Source organism: Aedes albopictus, chromosome 1 (genome assembly GCF_035046485.1).
Source record: "Aedes albopictus strain Foshan chromosome 1, AalbF5, whole genome shotgun sequence".
NCBI lineage: Eukaryota > Metazoa > Arthropoda > Insecta > Diptera > Culicidae > Aedes > Aedes albopictus.
The window spans coordinates 247,264,176-247,279,229 of record NC_085136.1 but is presented as its reverse complement, the minus strand read 5'-3'; the positions used below and the strand labels follow the sequence as shown (position 1 = coordinate 247,279,229).

Genomic DNA, 15,054 nt, shown 5'->3' with positions numbered 1-15,054 from the left:
GTTTTATCCTGGTTTTATACGAGCATGTCAAAAAGCTAGTTGTTCTAAATTAGTTTTAAGTGGTAGTTTTTTACTTTGAACCTTTTGCATTCCATAAAACTATAATATAACTTCTGCTATAAACATCTTCAGTTAAAGACTTGCAAGTAGACATTAATTGGTTTTATCACTTGTTATATACCATTTCAATAAAACTTGCATTTGCGGTTGTTGTCGGAGAATTTTTTTTGTAAACAAATACACAAAACTGTGAGGCAATGAATAAAACCAACAAAAGATTTCGTGGCCGTAACATAAACCAAAAAAATGCTGTGAAAAAACTGCTAGTTCTATCATGAGCTCAGTTATGACTACCTCAGGAGGGTTAGCCCTATTGGAGGAATCATCAGGAACACAGAGTTTTATCAGAAAAATATGTCGCCTAGCCGGGATAATTTATGTAAATACAGAAAAATTATTACTCAATTTTATGATTTCACGTACAGCTTAAGATCAAATTAAACCATACAACACGTTTCCGTCATTTTATTTTGTCAGAAAAATTACAAAATGTCTTTTAAACTCCGCTGTGTTGAAAAAACCTTTTTTGTACCCAATTCCACCGAGTAAATTAAATGCATTTAACTTCCAAATTATGCATAGTTTGTGTGGCGCACTTAGTTTTTGTCATTATCACAGTCACATCCACCACAAATTTTCCTTGGCATGTCTCCTGACACGTATTAAATAGGAAAACAAATCTGAATTCCATATCTGCATCTTTCCAATTGATGGCTGGATAAACAACCAAGCATAATTTATTCTGACGATGGAACATTGAGAGTGAAAAATAATCAAAACAATTATTTGACAAGTCAGAAGATGGTTTTATTTAGAAGATTGATAAAACTATGATACAACCCGAAATCCTAAGCCGGTTTGCATACAAAGTCCTGTAGACCCTAATAAGACTGGGCCAACTAGCCAGAACGTGGGCTTATTGAGGCATACAAGAACTCGAGAGCATTTTCAAGTCGGCATCAATGGTTTTATGCTTAGGATTTTTGAATCGCTAAAAAACTTTGATAAAATTAAAATTGTTACTTGGGGCGTGCACTACAAATCCCAAGTAAAGGTCCTATTAGACACGACAAACATTTGGGCAAACAAGCCCAACAAATGACCAACACAACGTAATTCATGGCAACCTCGGATGAATGTCGGACTACAATGGCAAATATTTGTCATTATGACAAACAGTCTAATGACCCCTTAACTATTTCCAGTTAAGTAGACTAGAAGAGGTTCTTAAAACCATCATTGAACCAAAATAAAAGGTATAAGGTTTAATGACGGTTCTGAAAACCTCTACAAGACTGAATTGCAATCAAAATATTACATGGGATATAATCTCACAAATTCTTATTCAAAAGTAGTCAAAATTTAGAGGGCAATGTTTACCTGAACATGGACCGACATCAAAGGAGTGAGAGAGAAGCCGAACGTCACTGTGCAAGCTTTGCTGTATAAGACACTGTACGCCGCGATTGCCACCTAAGTTTTTGACGTTTCTTCGTGGTTTTGTTGTTTACGATTTGGACTTTTGTTTCTGAGGAAAATCCTGGTGGTTGGGTTACATTAGAATTGTAAGGGTAATGCTGATAAGAGACATTCCGCCAGGGGGACGGGGCACAAGTGTTCACGACTTCACACTTATTGTGCGGCCATTCCCATATGGAACACGACGATTTGGAACGTTTGTGTCGCGAACAGTCCCAAAAATCGTCCGTTTTCAAAAGTGACAGAGTGGCTCGTGCTTTTTTTTTTTGCTGGCTCGCTCACATTTCATCTTCGCTCTCTTTTTTTTTTTGCAACAATGACAGCAGACTAGGTAGTTTGAGCAAAAGTGGCAGCAAGGAGAATTAATTGACGAGGTTCGTTGGAAAATGCGTTTGAAATAGGGTGTCGAATTGACCTTCAGCCAAGAAAATTCACAATAACAACAGCACAAAAAAGTCGGTATGTTCCACAAAAAATCGACATTTTCACTGAAAAGACGGCAAAACTGTTGCTTTTTTCTGGATTTTCGGTTTAGGAAACTTGTGTCGTGTCGCCCCTCAGCATTACGCCCAGGATTCTGCGGCAACTGTTAATGGGATTCTAGCGGGAACTATGGTTGGATGCCATTTATAAATCCTAGCAGTTCTGGTTCCGACTGCGGTTGGAGCAACTTTTCTGGGACTCTTACAGTAACCTTGTGAAGTTCTATAAGAAATACTGGGACAACGCTTTACGGAGAATTCGAAGAGCATTAAATGGAGATTTACAAAAAATCTATTTGGCGAATCTTTTGGCATTCCGTATGATGGTTCTGCTTGGGATTTCGCAGGAGATCCTTCTGAAATTCGTTCTGGTGTTCCACCGGAGCTCACCGGGGATTTTTCTAAAGTACTTCCAGAAGTTGGTGCATGATTTTCTCCAGAAGTTCTATCTGGGTTTCCTCCCGGGTTTTCTTCAAAGATTCCACCAAGAGTTTTTTTCGGACCTCCCTCTAGGGATTTCAACCGTGTTTTCTTCGGGGTTCCACTAGAAATTCTTTGCAGAATTCTTTCAGCAATTCAAACCGAGAATCCTTCAGGTATTTCTACCGGCATTCACTCTGATATTCATTCCGAGATTCCCACAGGAATTATTCCGGGATAATTCTTGAAGTTCATTCTGAGATTTCTCCAGAAATTCATTAAGGAATGCATTATGATATTCTTGCAGACAATCTTCCTTCAGGATTTTTTTCCCAGATTTGTCCATAAATTCCTTCCAAGATTCTCCCAGGAACTCCTTTCAGGACTTCTCTAGGAGTTACTTCACGGGTTCCTCTCATAGTTCCTACTGCTAATTTTCCCTAAGTTTCCTAATTTTCTTCTGAGATGACACCTGAAGTGCCATCTGGGATCCCCCCCCCCCCCAATAAATTCATATCTCTCGAAGTTTTAAAATTCAGGATTGCTTCAGTAATTCATTCCAGTGTTTCTTCAGGACTTGCTTCCGGGTACTTTTAGCAAACTTTCAGAAATAGTATTCACGATTCCTCTAGTAGTTCCTTGTGAGATTACTTCAAGAATTATTACTGGGATTCATCCAGGAATTCCTTCCGGAATTCTTCCAAGAACTTCTTGTTGAATTCCGCCAAGAATTTCTTCTCGGGCTCCTCTTGGAACTTCTTCCGGTAATTTTCAAGCTAATTCTTCCAGGATTTCTTTGTCAATTCCTTCCGTAATTCCTCCAAGGACTTTTTTCGTGAGCTCTGCAGGCAATCCTTATGGAATGCAGATCATGCTGGAATTCTCCCGCTAGTTCATTCTGGAATTCTCTCACATGTTTCTTATGGAAGAACTCCAAGACTTGCATCTAGAATTCTCTTATGAATTCCTTACAAAACTCCAAAAGCACTTCCTTGAGGAATTCCTCCATCAAGAACGTGAGCAATATCTCCCAGAAAAGAAAAAAAAACATTCTGATGACATTCAAAAAGATTGGAAGAATCTCAGAAAAAATTTGGAAAGCAATCCCTGACGGAACTTCCAAAGGAATTGAAAGAATTCCTAGAGATATTCTACAAGAATTTTCTGAAGGAATCCCGTAAGTAGACACTTGAGAGAATTCCTGTGCACGCGTTGACCGTGCGGTCACCGGGAATTTGTCATCCGACTAAAAAGACGACTAAAACCTTCCCTGTTAAAACTACCACTCATCATTTTATTCAAATTTTAAACCTTATATATAATTACAATTTTTTGGTTATTTTTTTCTCCCCCCACTTAACTTAACTTAAGCGCCTAGCGTCACATTCTCCGCTCTCGCTCTCTTTACTAAAGTACCAACATTCTAGTACTTCGAAAAGCGCGAGAGAGAAAGCTCGCGTCTCTTACTTAGTATCTAATTGGAAGCGGCTAGAATGCTTCCTTATATGAGTCACATGTTTTATTATGTTATACTCCGGTAGTTATGCATTCTTTTTGGCTTACCGTATGCCAACTAGAACAGGTAGAGACCTGCTGAAGCAAACTAGGTCACCCGCTGACCAACTACCGCGTATGATTTGTTTATTTCGCTTTCGCGCATGTCACATATGATGATGCAATAATTTAAATGTACCGTATGTAGGTAGCTACCATCCTAGCTTGAGTCTTGCTCATGATGATGCAAATGATCAGTTAATGAAAGCAAATAACTAATGAATAATGAATGATTAATTAATCAATTAGGCTATGGTTGGTTCAATATCCCCTTCGTTAATTAGCTGTTTGATATCTTTAATTGAAGATACAAACGGTTAGCGTTGGTTATTATTATTCATGAATTTATAAAATGATATTGGTTATAAAATGAAATGAAATATGTATATCTTTGGAGACAATTCTTCTTAACAAAGTTGGTAGTATTTTATCCTCGACGCAACTTTCCTGATCAATTTATCGTAACCAATGTACTCCTGAAATAATAATTCTGCAAATTTACTCGGAATTTACTTTGAAACAATTTCCTTTCTACCATTCATGTTGTATGATACGCTTGAGAGCATGTTGTCCTTCGCCTTCGCCTCATTGGTCATCCTCTCGTTCCTCAAGTTTCCATCACAGTTCTGCTTATCACGTTCACATACTTAAACTTGTCCAGTCAGATAGAATATCTTACGTTGGGTGTTAGGTATGGACTTCCTTCGTCGCGATATCAATGCTGCAATCGTTCCTCAGTTGGGTAAGATGTACTTCCGCTCTACTCGAAAAATGAGTTTTACTGTTACTCCATTCCTGCTGATCCATCGCGACTTTCCAGGTGTTGCCTTCTTCTGAGTATTTCCCGCTCATCTCTCGTTCACTTCTCCCAGTTGGTCATGAAAATTGAATTTTCTGATGCAAATATTGTTTTCTTGTTAAAAAAAAACTTTTTGTTTCAAAATCGTTCGTGAAACAGGTTCGTGGTTTTTAATCGTAGAATGCTTTCCAAAAAAAATGATAGATCGAATGACCTACAGTGCAGAAAATTTCCGCTATGGTTTGAGAACTTCCTTAATTCTCTTTAAGCACATAATTTGGCTTCAATAAACGTCTTTTGACGATATGATTTTTTGAATAATGAATATTGTTTTGACTCGCTTTCCATATGTGCACCTTCTCGTGTGTGATGGTCTCGTTCTACCAAAGAATATCCAATACCCTCTACCATACCCTCTACCTTCCGTTGACTGCTATTTTATATGTTTGACTGATATGTTGCTTGCCTTTGATCCCGCGGTATGTCGGCTACGAATGATGATGTCTTCTCTGGTCACTAGCTCTCAAGGTATATGTAATGTCACTTTTGCGCGGTAATACCTATTTCTTATTTTCCCTAATTAGTGATCCCTTTTGTATTGTATAAAAATGTATTTCTTATTTTTCCCTGATTATTTATCCCCTTATTGGTTAATGTGGTCCCTTGTGACCCTTATTGACTCTTTATGTGTCTATTTATCTCTTAAATTTTTAATCATTATAGTTGGGATATTGACCATTATTGATTGTTGTTTCACTATTTTGAAATGCGTTGAAATTAATGTTTGAGTTTAAAATCTGTACAAAATGTACATTTGTAAAGGAATTTTGATTCAAATTTTGAGTAGTATTCACGATTTCCAAAAATGAAATTCCAATGGAATGTAACATTTCTCGTCCAAAATAGAAATGTATCTTTTCCGTTAGAACTATACTTACACTTTTTCGGTTTTATCGGGTTTATCTGGATGGATACTCCCCCTTTTCCACAGCTTTTTCATGGGTGGTGTAGGATATCCATTGTCTAAGCCTGTAAGACAATTTCTTGCTTTCACCATTTTCCTTCTTCCAGCGTCCAGATTTTAGACATCTTTCGCTGCTGTAGCTTTTCAATGCTCCGATATGATTTGACCCTGTAACGATACTTAGATCTTGTGTTTAATACATTTTTTTTTTTCAATAGTGACCATAGAGTACAAATTCGCACTCTTTTTTCAAAAAGTCTTCATATATAATTATATTATTATTATTTATCTTTATAATGGAGATTTTTAGCCCTCGGCTGGTTCATCTCGTTATATAAGTATATTTTTTTCATACTATTTTTAATTGAGCTTTTTCGAAAATGGTAATATTACGATGAATCGAACTCCAAATAATGTATTTACATTATTATAATGATGTACGTATTTTTTTTCATAGACAGTGTATTATGTTTGAATTGCCCCATTGATTTTCTTATTTTGGTTATTGCCGGTATCCCCTTTTCGCACCGGTCTTACATGCCATTTTGTATTTCTTTTTGAATTTTGCTGCCGATTTCCCCCCAACTTCCCGCATCGGTCTTACTAGCTTGAATTTCATTACTGAACTTCATAAATAACTGATAAGTATTGTTATTGAACATTATTAATGTTTATCTCCTTTTCTTTATATCCAAAAACTGATTCATTTGTTGATTTCGTCGTGTGTGTATTGTCAGTGAGTTATACATTCTTTCGCATACATACAAATACATTCCGGGGTCGCGATCCCCTTGTCCAATCATACTTTCTTCAGCATTAGTGTTGGAAAAACTCAAAAGATTGTTATTAAAATATATACTACTTTGTATTTACTTTTATTTATTCATTCAATTTATTTTTTTTATATATATTGCATGGTTCTATACCAAATTTTATGTATTAATTGAGTGTGAGTGATATTTCATCATAAGTTAGTTTTTCATAAGTTTACCAACACTAATCTGCACTCGAACATTTTATTGTCATTGTTTTGTAGTGTGTTGTGTCTGTTAATATAGTGTTTTGTATATGCATACGATTTTGTATATGGGCCCATGTTTCATTGTTTTCTCAGAAATTCAATAATTTGTTTAAAAAAAAATATATTCATCACATAATCGTTTAAGTCATATTGTTAACTTTCAATGTATAATGTATTTGTTCATAACAAAAATCTGAAGGATCATTATGTCCTAAATAATGAACTTCCATAGTCCACATTTCTCCAAGTATATCCTGTAAATATTAGAGTTTAATTGATTGTATAAATTTTCTTTTCATTTTATCTCTTGTGTTAGCTTTATCCTCTCAATTGTGTTTATCCCATATTTTGTAATTGGATCTTTCCAAAGAAATTATAGTTCCCAAAAATATATTATGCTCCCCATTTGTATATTATTTTTCCCATTACCGTTGCTCGGTCTTATTGTTAAAGTCTCTGCTTGATTATAATTGAGATTTTGTAAAAAAAAAAAATATTCGTTTTATATTTCATTGCGTTTGCGCCTTGGTTTGCGCTATCCTTTTAATGTTTTGGTTAATTGAAATATAATCAATTAAATTATTAATAAATATTATATGAACACAAGTATATGCATTTACTGCAATGTTATTAAACTAGTATATAAAAATCGTTAAATATTACTTAAGGTATTCTATTCTATATTATTTTTTTTTTTATTTAGGAAACTCTCATTTTATTAACTAGGTATTAAGCTTAAATATTTGGGTAGATTACTTATTTAACACTATTATAGTATCATACTGTAGTATATTTAATTGTTAATTAGGTAAAAACTTATCGAAGTATTGATTTATATATTTAAACTATTATAAATTTTTTTATGTCTTATTCTAGCATAGCTTATTTGTTCTTAAAAGTAATTAGTTATGTAAGTGTTAATTCTTAATTTACACTACTATTAATTTTACACGCTAAATTGAACTAATTGTAATTATTGTATATTAACTTAAAAATAGCATTAATCATAATCTAAAGAATATTATATAATGTACATAGGATTAAACATAATTTGGTTAATAGTCTTCATGGATAATATATTGAATTACTTGAAAAAGAATATGTGAAACCGTATAGTTTGACCAAACTTCTGTCAAAATAAAAGATATTTATGTATATATATGTTTACATTTATATTTGTTTAATCATTTAGATATATTTTAAAATATAGATATTTACATGCAGTTGTATCTGTTCATCAGTCATTATACTTTCGAAGTCTGTTATTATGAACTTTTTCTAGTCTTTTTCCGTTTTTAACGATAGTTGTTTGTTCGCTAGGAAAACTGACCACTTCATAAGGTCCTCTCCATAATGATTGCAATTTTTGGCCGGTACCTGTAGGGTTGGCTTTCACAAGAACCATGTCACCCCACATTGGTTGCCATTCATTAGTTTGTTTATCGTAAATTTCTTTTCGTTTTTTCTTTGATACAATCAAGTTCTCTCGTGCTCTATCATGAAAATGTTTTAGGGTTAATTTGAGTTCGTCGGCATAATCGCAATAAGTTAGTTCCATATCTCTCATTCTGTAGATTGAGTTCGGAATTCTCGCAGCTCTGCCATAGAGTAATTCGAAAGGTGTAAATCCAGTTGACGAATTAATTGTCGTATTATACTGGAATGTAAAATGCGGAAGAAGTTGATCCCATGTTTGAGGATCTCCGCCAATGAATTGCCGTAAATATATTTTCAACTCTCTGTTAGATCTTTCTACAAGGTTTGCTTGTGGATGATAGGCAGTCGTTGTAATCTTTTTAATTTTCAAAATTTTACAAACGTTTCTCATCAATTGGCTAACAAAGTTTGTGCCATTATCAGTTACAAGTTCTTTTGGTGCCCCAAACTTGCAAATGAAACTATTCACAAATGTTTTGGCAACTGTTTGACTTTCCTGGTTTTCCATTGCAGCTACTGTTAGATATCTAGTCAAATCATCTTGTATTACCAATCCATATTTATTGCCGCTATTAGATTCGGGTAATACAACGATATCCATAAAAATCTTTTCAAAAGGTTCTGTGGACGTGGTCGTGATCTTCATTGGAATTTTATTTGCAGCACTAATTTTGTTCTTTTGGCACGAGTCACACTGTTTGACATAGTTTTCTATATCTCTGCGCATATTCTCCCATTTGAAAAGTGGATTTATGCGCTTTAGCATGCGTTTGCTTCCGACATGTCCACCTAGTGGGCTGTCATGAAATTCTTGTAAGACAGTTTCTCTTTCCTCTGGTGCTACCCACATTCGATCCTTTTCGGGAGCATATAATGTGAAAAGTTTGTTGAACTTTTCTGCAATAAATCTCAAAACATCCATATATGGGGGTGTTTGAAGATTTCTAAATGATATAATTTGTACATTTTCCGCATCTTTCGCGTATTGAGGAGAATTGGTAAATGCATCTACGAGTTCTTCGTATAAAACTTTAGTATCACTTTTAGATCTTTTGTTTCCATTTAAAATTATTCCCCATAACTTTTTATTTGGGATTGAAAATACATTCCCTTTCAAGTAATCTTTAAAACCATGTGGTAGGTCAACGAATTCACTTAATTCTTTATGTGCTGACCTGCTATTCAAAATCAAAAATGTTGCATCTGTACTTTCCTCTGATATTATATTCCTTGAAAATGTAAGTCTTTTAATATCCAATTGATCACTTAAAGCGTTCCTGAATTCATCGCTTGGAACAGTTTTGCATGGCCCCTTGTGTTCATCCATAGCAAAATCAATATTATCCAGTCCATCCATTTGTGGATTCCAGTTGGAGTTTTGCCTGGGATTTGAATGTTTATCTACTACGTCTTTGGAAGTATTGAATCGTTCAACATTTGTAGTCTTAGAATTTACTTGCTCCCTTTGCTTTTCATCATGCTGTTGTCGTTTTTGTTGTCTGGTCACGACAGCAACAACATTAGAATTTTCCTCGGGTTCGCTTTCTGTATGAAGCCTGGATAAGAAATCAGCTACTACATTATCTTTCCCTTGTTTGTATCGAATATCGCATTCTAAACCTTGTAATTTTAACCTTAATCTTGTCAAAGTTGGCGAAGTCTCCTTGAGATGCCATAAAGAGATTAATGGCCTATGATCGGTATATACAATGAACTTTTGATTGTAAATGTAATGCCTAAAATAATTTACTGCCCATACGATTGCTAGTAATTCCTTTTCAATCGTATGATATTTCCGTTCAGCTCCAATTAGTCCCCTGCTTGCATAAGCAATTGGTTTGTCGATTGATTTTTCATTTGAGAGAACTGCTCCTATAGCATATTCGCTCGCATCAGTCGTAAGAACAAATGTATCTTTGTAATTTGGTCTTACTAATAAAGAGTCAGATGTTAAAAAACATTTCAATTTTTCAAATGCATGTTGACATTCTTCTGTCCAATTAAATTTTACGTTTTTCCTCAACAAATCGTTAAGAGGTTTTCGAATCTCCGCGATCTTTGGAATAAATTTACCGTAAAAATTTACGGTTCCTAAAAATGATCGCACTTGTTTAATTGTTTTTGGTACAGGCATATTTTTAATAGCTTTTATGTTGTCCGTTAATGGACGAATTCCATGTTTATCTACTGCATGTCCCAAAAACTTCAAATCTGTTTTCAAAATTTGGCATTTAGTAGGTTCAACTTTTAAGTTATGCCTACGAAGAGCCTCCAATACCTTTTTCAGATTTTCGTTGTGTTCTTCAATTGTACGGCCAAAGACAATGATATCGTCCAAATAAACGATAGCTTTTACATCTTTAATTTCGAACAACACTGTATTCATTAACTTCTGGAAAGTTGATGGGCTATTTCTGAGTCCCATTGGCATTCTTGTGAATTCAAAATGTCCTTTTGGGGTCGAAAATGCTGTTTTAGCAGCATCCTTCGGGTTAATGGGGACTTGATAGAATCCTGATTTCAAATCGATTGTAGAAAAATATTGGCTGTCTCCCAAACTGTCTAAGATATCATTGATGAGAGGTATTGGGTAAACGAAGGGTTTAGTGACTAGATTTAAAGCTCTGAAGTCAACTACAATTCTATACTTTTTTTTTCCTTCGGAATCTAAATCTTTCTTTGGTATGCATAAAACCGGTGCATTCCAAGGACTTTTGCTGGGCTTTATAATCCCTTGTCTGTGCATTTCCTCAATTTCCGCATTAATTTGTTTCTTTGTGGACTCCGGAAATCTGTACTGTCGTTTGTTAATCGGTACATTAGTTGTAGTCTCTATTTCATGTACTGCAGCATTTGTAATCGTTAGCTGATCTCCTTTCAGATAAAAGACATCACTGTAATTTGTCATAATTTCTTCCATTGTGTTAAAATTAGCCCTGTTTAAATGAGTTAAATTAATCGTTTCCACTAATTTTGTGAGACGGTTTTTACCTTCCATTTGTGGATGACTTCTGTTATCTAATAAGCTGAGGTCTTGGTCTGAATCCAAATCTTCGAGGAAAACTTTATCAATATCCGTCGTTGTTTCTACGAGATATTTGTTAACATTATGATCTGAAGATTGTCCTTCTGCTTTCGCTTCCCAATTTGCGGAGTCGTCATTGAAATTTTTATCAGTAAAATTTGTTCTCTGATCATGTATTATATTAATGTTGTTTGCATTATCTCTTTTGTCTTCGACGTTGCACTTGTTATGTGGAAAATGTTTCGTATTTCCCATTGTGGTATCTTTAAAAATATTTGTTGCATTTCTTATGCTTTGTTGAGATTTATTCTGGAATGAAACACTATTTTCTGTAACCATCCTTGTGCGGTTATTATAATTGTTTTCATGCACCCTGTGTGCTAAATCTAATTTCCCATGTTGTTGGCTTACAGCGTTGCTGTAGTTAACTGATTCGGTTTGACATTCTTTTTCTGACTTAATTAAACGTTTATTGATATTATATGAATTCATAGTATGAGGGGAGTTTTGATTCATATTTAATAATTTTGTACATTCATCAGTTTTTCTTAAAGCAATATATTTGAACCGTGGTCCAACATACAATGTGTTTTGCTTCAGAAAATCAGCTCCAATAATGCCTGGAACACATAAGTTCTTAATAATATAAAACTTAATATTATAATGAGAGTTTCCTATTTTAAGTTTAACTAACGTTGATCCAATCGATCGTGTTTGGGAATTAGCAAATCCCCGAAGTATCTGCTTATCATTATAGTTGATGTTTTCTACTCCAATCCTAAAAGCAGTATCCCATCTTAATAAGTTGAAGCATGACCCAGAATCAAGTAAATATTTTTTCACTGTTTTCGGCTTCGCAACAGATGCAATATTTAGTAAAAATAAATTGTTGCCTGAATGTTCGATGTACAATCTTTCATGAGCCGGCATACAATTTTTAATTCCATTTACAATGCTTTCTGGTAGTTCTTGAAAATTATTCTTCTGAAAATTTGCATTCCGAGATAAATTCTGTTTTCCATTGATAGAATTCATATGGTTGCGCTCTCTATAATTATTTGTGCAGGGTGTTCGCACAACATGTACGAACCCCCTGGAATCACGTTTTTTGAGTATGTTATCTTATTATGCGGACTTTGAACATAGCCATTAGAATACCTGTTATTTCGCAAACGGAGGTTTTGTACTGGTAGAAATTTATTATTTTGGTTGTCATTGATTTTGTTATTTTTCTTCGTTTCTAACAAGTCTAAGGTTGTTACTCTTGCAAAGATTTCATCGATTTCATTTCCCTCATCGATCTCTTTTTTAAGCCAAGTTAGTAATTCTGGAAGTGTTTTTCCTCTTTGCGATTTACCAGCATGAGCTAGACCTCGATCACGTAAACCTCCCAAGAAATGTTTCCGTAACGAGTTCGTCGCATATCTTCCCTGGTTAGCTACCCACTTGTGTAAATCTTCTACTCTGATGCTGTAATCATCGAACGATTCATTTTCCTTTTGTAGTAAGGTTTCAATTTCTTTCATAAGAGTGGCGGCACTCTTTTTAAATTTAAACTCATCTTCTAGATGGCGCTTAACTTCGGGCCAAGTATTTGCCTCAATTTTCGAAAGCAACTTTAGCGCTTTGCCTGTAAGTTTCAAATAAACCACATTCAGAAGCGGAGTATGATCTTCTCCTTCCAATTGTTCTGCAAACAACTCAATTTGTCTAATAAAAACATCCAGTTCATCTGGATTCCCATCAAATTGTGGAATACATTGAAGGGCTGTTATCTGCGAAAACGCTGCCATTTTTTTATTTTCAAATTATCAGTACCGTAAAAAATGTATTCTTGAATAGATAATGATTTTTTTATAGCTGAATTCACTGAGTTTTTCACTCAGTACTTCAAAGACTCACCTTCATATGTAGAATTTTGTAAAAACCCATGTTTTGATATTTAATAAATCTGATATGTTCCACACTGCTTCTTCCATCATGTTCATACTCCTAAGATTTCAATCTGTGACTAATATTTTAGATTCGATGTGTTTTTCAGGGCACTATCACCCCAAAATGAAAAAGTGTGATTCTCTCTCATATGCAAAATTGTTGGCAATCCAAACATTTAAAATTATCGGATCCTCCAACTGCAATTGATAATTGATACCCCATTACTTGTTTTAAAAAATATTGAACTGAGAAAAATGCGGTTTCATGGAAAAATAATGAGAAAATTCGCTGAAAAACTATCAAAACGGGGTAATTACGGTCCAAAAAAAAAATTCAGATGAAATAACTGTTGGTCAGAAATTATTGACTAAAAAAAAACGTATTCAGCAATACATTTTGCATTGTGTAGAATTGCCATTATTCGCACATTTTGAAACCCTGCTTTAATTTCATTGCCTTCTCTGCACCGTTCCGATAACTTTCAATCGCGAGCGAGCGGCGTCCAAACTGCTCTTTCAGCAAAATGATGTGTGCTGTGCTTTCTGTACGGCAGTAGCGTATAGTATAATTAGTATGAAAGCAAGACGTGACGTGGTGGAGTACCCACCAACTTAAAGAGAAGTATCATTTAATTGTAAAATTTATATTTGAATTATAATTTAATTTTTGTTTTAGGTAGATCCTTTAAATGTAGGAGTTTAACCACTTGCAGTCCTGCATGGAGGACTGAAAATGAAAATAAAGTAAGGTAAGCAATGGTATTTTACTTGAGAACAAACATTGTTACATTGAGAACTTTACATTGTACATTGCCAAATTGAACCAAGTGTTATTTTGATTTTTTTTTTTTTTTTTAAATTGAAACGAAGTTTTTGTGTGAGAAGATTAAGGCCCTGTTTTAGTGACTTTTCATGATGATCTTTTGTGAAAAATTGTATTTTTTTTAACATGAAATTATGTATTTTTTTTTATAACAAATCAATTTAGATATTCTTTTTCAATGTACATTAGAAGTACAGGATTATAACAAATTTCCAAGGGTCTTTTCGTAATGGAATTTTACTTGATTGCTTTTAAGCATACAGTCTTCGTGCCTGTCACACATTGTTATACCAATGTAAAAATGGTCATTGGTGACGAAAATTTTCAGTTAAATAACTGTGGAAATGCTCATTGAGAGGCTGGCTCTGTTCCAGCTGGGACGTTACGATATGGAGAATGTGAGAAGAATTGTAATATTTGCATAAAAATTGATATTCATGTGTACTAAAATTTGCTATAAAATAATGCCCCTGAATTTGGTCTCCCCGCAGGACAGCTATAGCACTTTTATCATGTTTGGCTAGTTCACCATTTCTCATTATATTACACCACACATCTTTGACCAAACCGGTTTTTTCCAACAAACCGCCAGGTGCCTATTCATTTGAGATATCGAAAATTCGTTTGATATTATATAGGAAAAGTATTGGGAAAAGAAAAATAGTTTTACTTACATTATCCTTAATAGTTGTGTCGGGATGGTCCTCATTGCTGATCTGCTTCCGATGTCCTTCATGATTCGTTTTGATCGCAGATTAGCTTTTCAAAAGCTCCTCACTATCGTGTTGTCTCTTGCTGAATGAGGTGATCAGGCGCTGCCCCGTAGCTTCACACTTAAACTGCGCACGGTTCAGCTATTCTCCTCAAGCGAATGATTTGCACTGTTTCTTTATTCAACACGCCATCCTGTTAAGTTAGTGCTTCGCACAACATTTAAACGTTGAAATAAATCAAAGATCGGCTTCACACCTAAACTGCACACGGTTCAAGAGTTTTGTTCCAGTAAATGATTCGCACTGTTGTTTCTTCTTTAATAGGTTTTCGCGCAACACTTAA

The 15,054-nt window shown here is 34.6% G+C and overlaps 1 long non-coding RNA gene across 1 annotated transcript; it reads right to left on the bottom strand.

Annotated features, from left to right (window-relative positions):
- Positions 1–3,794: 3,794 nt before the first annotated feature.
- LOC134285555 (uncharacterized) lies at positions 3,795–7,451 on the bottom strand. The gene is made up of 2 exons (XR_009996468.1): positions 4,531–7,451; positions 3,795–4,485 (listed from the first exon to the last, which is right to left on the bottom strand). It is a non-coding gene; the product is annotated as an uncharacterized LOC134285555 (long non-coding RNA).
- Positions 7,452–15,054: the final 7,603 nt, after the last annotated feature.